This window comes from Etheostoma cragini, chromosome 6 (genome assembly GCF_013103735.1).
Source record: "Etheostoma cragini isolate CJK2018 chromosome 6, CSU_Ecrag_1.0, whole genome shotgun sequence".
NCBI classification, from domain to species: Eukaryota; Metazoa; Chordata; class Actinopteri; order Perciformes; family Percidae; genus Etheostoma; species Etheostoma cragini.
In genome coordinates this window covers 8,769,810-8,776,752 of record NC_048412.1, presented here as the reverse complement: position 1 = coordinate 8,776,752, position 6,943 = coordinate 8,769,810, and the positions used below count along the sequence as shown (strand labels likewise).

At 41.8% G+C, this 6,943-nt stretch overlaps 1 protein-coding gene across 1 annotated transcript in view; it reads left to right on the top strand.

Moving 5' to 3' along the window:
* The first annotated feature begins 205 nt into the window (after positions 1-205).
* has2 (hyaluronan synthase 2) overlaps positions 206-6,943 on the top strand; it is a 19,482-nt gene continuing 12,744 nt past the window's right edge. Inside the window, exon 1 of the mRNA XM_034874911.1 lies at positions 206-916. The gene's annotated coding sequence lies outside the window, so the exon portion shown is untranslated. The remainder of the gene's footprint in view (positions 917-6,943) is intronic.

The following is a 6,943-nucleotide window of genomic DNA, read 5'->3' as shown; positions in this document are numbered from 1 at the left end:
CACTCTCACTCTCTCTCTCTCTCTCGCTCTCTCTCTCTCTCTCTCTCTGTCTGCTGTCGCTACCTCAGGAGTTTGAATGAGTGAGTCTTTCTCTCTTTGCTCCACTCTGTCGCTCCTCCTTACACCCCCCACCCCAAAACAACCATCCCCTCTTATTAAAACAACACGCCAATCTGTTGTAGGCCGGTAAAAGGGGTTTGGGAGCCGAGGCAGCCATAAAGGAGGCTCCACACACAGCCGTCTGGAAGGAATTAGACGGCAGTGGCAGCGAGACTTGGCCACTTCACTGCGCTCTGTGTAACCTGGATGCTTGGGGAAACGATAGGCTTACCTGCATGCCCCTCAAGACTGCAACATACAAATGATCTGACTCACATTTAATTATTAGAGTCATTGCTGGAAACTTTTCTTTTTTTATTATTATTATTATTATTGGTATTAGCATTATTATGGTCGTGACTGACGCTGCCAGAGTGGATGGCTTTTTTTGTAACTTTGAAAAACTTTTAAAATGTGAATGAAGCTGTCAGACGTTGATGAAGAAAAATATTTATCATTTTTCCATATTCTACTCTTTATTTATAGTTTTTTTTATACGAATGAGGCCGAAGATGATGTTTGTGTTTGTGCACCTAAGAAGCCTACGGTGTAGAGTTAATGACTGCAGACAGACTTTTAGAAACTAGTGAGGATATCAGCCGTGAATATTTTTGAGCATCCAGCTGAGCAAACTTAGGGGAACGTGCACGTTTCTCTTCTTAATGAGGATCAATGTCAGCGGATTCATGAGACCCCTTACTACACAAGTGTCCTTTCAAACTTTGTCGAGACTTTTTCTCCCTGTGGAGCGGAACCATAGCCGCCGGAGCTGACCGCATCCTTTCCCAAGGACCGAGAGGACAACAGCTGCTTCAAGGTAGGCGGCCAGTGATTGGTCTGGTGAGCCTGCGGCTTGCTGACAGACTGGGATAAATGTTCCATCAGAAGCTAGTTATAATTAACTGCATTCAAATGACTCTTTTTGGACATATATGCTCCAAACTCTCATTTCAATACATTTAGAATTCCTATGTATATATGTATATGCATGTAGTTTCTTTCATAGTTATAAACAATAAGGATGTTGCCCAATATATAAGCGCAATAATGGGCGTGAAGGTTTAAGTTGGGGGGCATGCCATGCAGCTGTCACAGTAGTTAATGCGCCTTAACCGATCGTGCGTGAAACCACTGGAATGTTTTCATAAAAAAGCGTCTTCCTCCATAAATCAAAGCTACATTAAATCATTTTAAATTAAAACTAAAAAGAAGAAATGTGTCTCAAAAGTATAATTTTTCCTAAGGGACACGAACATCTGCATTCCTCTTTGCCCAGGAGTTACTCTTCCAATCCTACAAACCTACACATAGTCTTTGCGGAGCCATTTGTCATCAGCGTGAGAATAAACTCAATTGATGACATCGCAAAGCTGTACGTCATTCTTTAAGGTATGTGAGCCAATGGGAAGGCTGGATTTGGACTCGCTGAGCGTGCCTCGTGGTTGGAGCGCGGAGTTTGATGATACATGTGAAAGACCGGTATTTGCGCACACATAGACACTGAATGACCGTTATGTTTTACTTTCCTATGTACTAATTATTGATGATAATAATGATGATGACAATAATAATGTACTCTAAGTGGCAGTGAAGGCAGACATTTCTGATCTTCACACCGATCTTGTGATCAGAAATGTATGCATTCACAGACAACTGAAAGCTCATGCAGGTGCCATTATGTTTGCACATTGTTTGCTTGTTGTGGGCATTATAACTTCCTCACACACACACACACACTACACACATTATACACAAATGAACATCTGTCACACTCTTTGACCATACTCTTTTCCTCCATCCACCTACACTGTCTACGCTCTCAGTGTGCAGATACAACTGCTGGCTAAGATAAAACCCACAAAAGGAATGCCCATCTGTGAGTTGGCTGTCGAAGCATTCCTGACATTATGATGTACAGCACATCGTTTCTATCCTACACATGGAACTTCCTACTGACCTGGCTTATCTCATGAAGATGCACTCTAATGCTCACGCAGTGCAAGCTGGAACCACCTGTTAGGAGCGATGAAGCATTTAGTCCACTGTCAGTATTGATATATCAATGTAGGAGGTACCAAACGTCCCCTACTGTGCAGGAACTTAACCTCTCTGGCTTTTCCAAAAGTATCTGAAGCATAGATTTATTTATGTGGTTTATTCACCCCATTATTTCACATTAGCTTCTCTTCTTCAGTGAATTGTTAAGTAATATGCCCAGTATTACACACTAATCAGCATTTACTTAGGTTGAAATGCATTTGTAGGTTTTAAAAAGGATAGTTTCAGGACAAAGGTTCTTTGTGTAATCAGTGCATGTGTGGACCCTCTGTCAATGCAGACATGTATCCAGACTAATACCAACATACTGTCCCAAATTGCAGGCCTCGAGGGAGTTCCTCCGCTGAGCATTTGGCTCACTGTACAGTTGAGAAAGGCAATCCATCTCTAGTGCCTGTTAGCGGAACATAAAGTACTTAAACCGAGATTTAAATCTTATGTGCAGCAATGTGGGTAGTTCATGAATGTTGCCTAATTTACTGTAGCTGGTCATGCCAAAATAGAAAGAAAGCACTCTTCAATAGGGGACACAGTAAAACAGTTCACTGTAGTCTTATCATTGCTACAGGATGTTCTTCCACACAGCGCAAAGAGCAGTTTACTACTTAAGAGAGGAAGGCATTCCATAGCTGGTCTCCATTAGGGCTCACAACAAGTCCCACAAGCCGTTCCTGCTCACAGCATGGGTCCTTCAGGGTATAGGGCCTAGGGGCTGGCAAGGTATAACTACTGAAGCTAGGAAAGGGTGCATGTGTGCAGCCCCTCCCAGACCCACACCTAACACCAACACCACAACCTACCTCATCTATTCAGCATAAATGAAACAGTTTTCTTTCCCTCTGCAAAGCAGCAGTGAAGCAATGCTTCAGCCAGCCAGTAAAAGTGAAAATTTGGATGCCAGAAAAGTTAGATTGCCACTACCTCATACTGAGTCACAGGCTCTCACAGGGAGGGCTGATGCCAACGTTAATGCACAGTTCCAGGCCTTCCGTTAAAGTAACCCCTGGAGCTGCCCCAAAGTAAGCTGTGCTCGCTGCACAGCAGACATGGTTGGCTCCTGAACGTTTTCATTTGAGATGTTTTTGATTATGTAAATAACGGTCAAATTGAAGAAAAGCTCACATAACAAAAGGTTAGACATTATCAATCCAAATCACAGTCACATCCTTGCTTCCTTCCTAAAGTTTCAGGCTCACCATGGGTTTTCTGTCTCTGTTATCTCTTGGCTGTAATTAACCATGATAATCCAGAGTGCTAGAATAGAAACGTCTACCATGTAGGGAAGAAGGGAGTTATTTTAGAGCACTGCTGATAACTGTCTGTAGTCAGATAAGGGAAAGAGTTGGATCACAGAGACAGGCTGGATTCAGAAAAGGAGAAATAGTTTAAAACGCTTTATGTAAGGCATCTCATAGCCTTCAGAAGCAGGAGAAAAGAAACAGAAGTGTTTCCTCATACAATGAACACGGTGAACACCTTTGCTGTCTTTGTGAAAATGCACTGTATAGGAAGGAAACCTATACAAACTCTGGCTGTAGAGGGAGGCATTGTTGACTGAGACACATCTGTAGTTTGGCTGAACATCTCGGAGCCTGTCACAGTAGCCTAAGTCCCTCAGCTGACAGTGAACTGAGCCAAGTCCACCATCAGTCTCCTTTCTCCCTCCTTCTTTGGTGTCTGCCATCCCACCCACACTCACTCACTCACTCACTCACTCACTCACCGACTCACTCACTCACTTCCAACACACTTTTTTTCTTTTCTTACTGAATATCAAACTGTTGTTCTCCATCTTTTTTAGCAACTCTTCCTTACTCCATCTTCCTCCAACACCCTCTGTGTAGTATATGCTTGCATAGCTTCCTTCTGCTCATTCAGAAAAAAGGGAGCAAGGGATGAGTCAAAAAGAGAAGAACGTGCCAAAATATCACACAGCACGGTTTACCTTTGAAATTGAGATTTACCAGTGTATTATTAAATAATTAATTGCATCTTTACCGACCACCTTCACTTTAAAATTGATCACAACTAAAATGATGCAACCCCCAACTGCTTTGGTAGACGTAGAAACCGATAACACAAGCACACACTTTGGATGTTGTAACTTTTCAACTTTTGCCAGTTAGAGCTTTATCCCACCTGGTTCTAATAGCATACAAAAGGTGAGTAAAAAAATGGACAGGGAATATAAACGTCAACTCCCAAATGATGTTGTAACATTGTACCTCTGCCAGCTGTGGCCCGGTCCACCTGATTCCAATCATGTATGGGGTAGTGCGGCGCAGTGCAGCGGGTGGTGATACTGTGAAGTTCCGGTTCTTGCATTGACAACGCCCTCCCAACAACAGCACACGGTAAACACAGGGGGGTTTATGAGAGGGACAAGGAAGAGGAAGAGAAAGGGGAGGAGGAAGGAGGGTCTGCGACTTCCTAGCGACGCCTTTCAAAGCTCCCATGACCTTTCATTCAATTGTGCAGTGCAGCATCCATTTGACTGCAGCAATATTACATGCATATAATTAAGATACTGTATGCAATGTTGTAGTCGAGTGACCTGTTAAGTCAGAGTCAAGTCTTGATTACCCAGTGTTCCAGTTCAAGTCTGAGTCACCAAAAAATGATTCTGAGTCGAGTTTGAGTCAAGTCAGAGTTGAGTCACCATGACCACCTGAGTTCAAGTCCAGAGAATAGCATACTCCATCACTGCCTGTTACACATAAAAGTAGTCAGAAACTTCATCCAACTTCCAAGTCCTATTTCATAAATCCTAGAGACCAAGTCTAAGTCATCAGTGTGCCAGTCCAAGTTGAGTCAAAAGTCCAAAGAATAGTGACTCGAGTCCAGCACCTGAGCACTCCATCTGTAGCTATGTTTCCATCCACACAATTTTATGTTAATTAATTAATATTGAAAGAAAAATGCCTTATGGAAACAGTAAAATTCAATGGAATTTCATGAATATCGACACAAAGGAAATATGTTAGGTCTCATTGGACTTCATCTTGATTAATACACGGCTTATGCGATAAATGCTGATGGAAACGTTATTTGCAGAATAAATAATGAATTGCAATTAAGTTTTACTTAATTTCCGCCCAGTATTTCCTCTCTGTTTGCACACATAGCGGGTGTCAACAAAGACAGATGGAAGTGGACAAACAAGGAGACAAGAGACTTTTTAAATTTAACCCATCAGGAACTCGAGAAAGAAATGGCCGACAAAGGTTACGACAAGCCGTGGGACGTCCTCCGGAGAAAATGGAAGGCACTCAAACAGCGAGACATGTCTCAAAAAAGAGCTGGAGGGAAAATAAAAGGCAAGTTGCATCTGCATTGTCATAGCGATGTGTTGATAGCGTTGTTGTTTTTGTTATTATAGCTTGATATGTTGCATCAGCTGGCACATAAGCACTGCAACTTGTGCAATTTTGATCATTTGTTGGTAGACGACGCAATCCATTTTGTCTAGAAAAACTTGTTCTCAAACGTTAGCTTGAATGTTGTGTGATTCAGTGCAAAAATTAGTTGATACACCTTAAAATGTCTAAAATCAATTTGCTATACCAATTTGATCGCAAAACTTACAGGTTTTTCATTCGCCTTAAAGCCGTTGGATGGAAACACACTTTTACCAGCTTTATTCACACAAGTTGTTTTTTTTTACCGAACTTCAGATAATTTGATTGACAAGTGGATGGAAACTTAGCTGATAACTGTGTGTATTTATTTACATGTTTGCCATCTAACACTCCATTCATATCCTCTTTTAAGACGCATCTCCCTGAGATCTTTTGCAAAAACCATACATTAAAAATTACACGTTGCTAGTAGACCTTATGAGAGAAAGCAGCTCAAGAAAGTAGGGCAGAGGCGAAAGCCGGCCTTGAGGGTATCGAGTGTGTCTCGCATAAGTCGGCAGCCAACTCTGGAGTCTTTCACAGCTGCTTCCTCATCATCTGTCTTGGAACATGTGAGCCTTTTCCTGCATCCTGCTACAACTGTCACGAGGGCCGTCTCCATATTTAATGCTTTTAAAATGCATCCTGGCCTTTTCCAGCCCTGCCCAGCTCGCTTTCTCTCTCTTTCTCACACACACACACACACACACACACACACACACACACACACACACACACACAGACACACACACACACACAAACAAAGGCCCGCACAAGTTCCACATGTGCATTTCTTGTTCATTATGCATCTCTCCATTTTTGCATGAGTGCGTTTTGTTGGCAGAACATTATGCATTTGTAATTTCAAAGGTGTGTATGACCTCAGCAGGTCTACTTTTCTAATACTGTCTTGATCTAATATTTCTTCAATAGATCAACACTTAGCGGCTTTTAGCAAACCATTATTATTCATTATTATGTATACATTACCCTGTTATGTATTGTAAATCCATATAAAGACATTGCCAGAACCATACCCTCAGTTTATTAAATTATACCCCTTTTAAGTATTTATTCTCAGTACAGTCTATCAGCCACCGGTGTGAGCTGGCTTGCTCTTAAGATCAACAGTCAAGTTTTATATGTGGAAAGCTGATTTATGAATGTTAAACTTCTAGTCAGTGACTGCTGAGACACAATGAAATAAAGATGTAAGCTTTCTGTTATGTCAACTCCACTTAGACACTCTTTTTTATCTCAGCTTTAGATTCATACTGCCTACATACAGTGATGAAACACACACCATATACACATACACACAAACACACACACACATACACACACACACACACACACACACACACACACACACACACACACACACACAC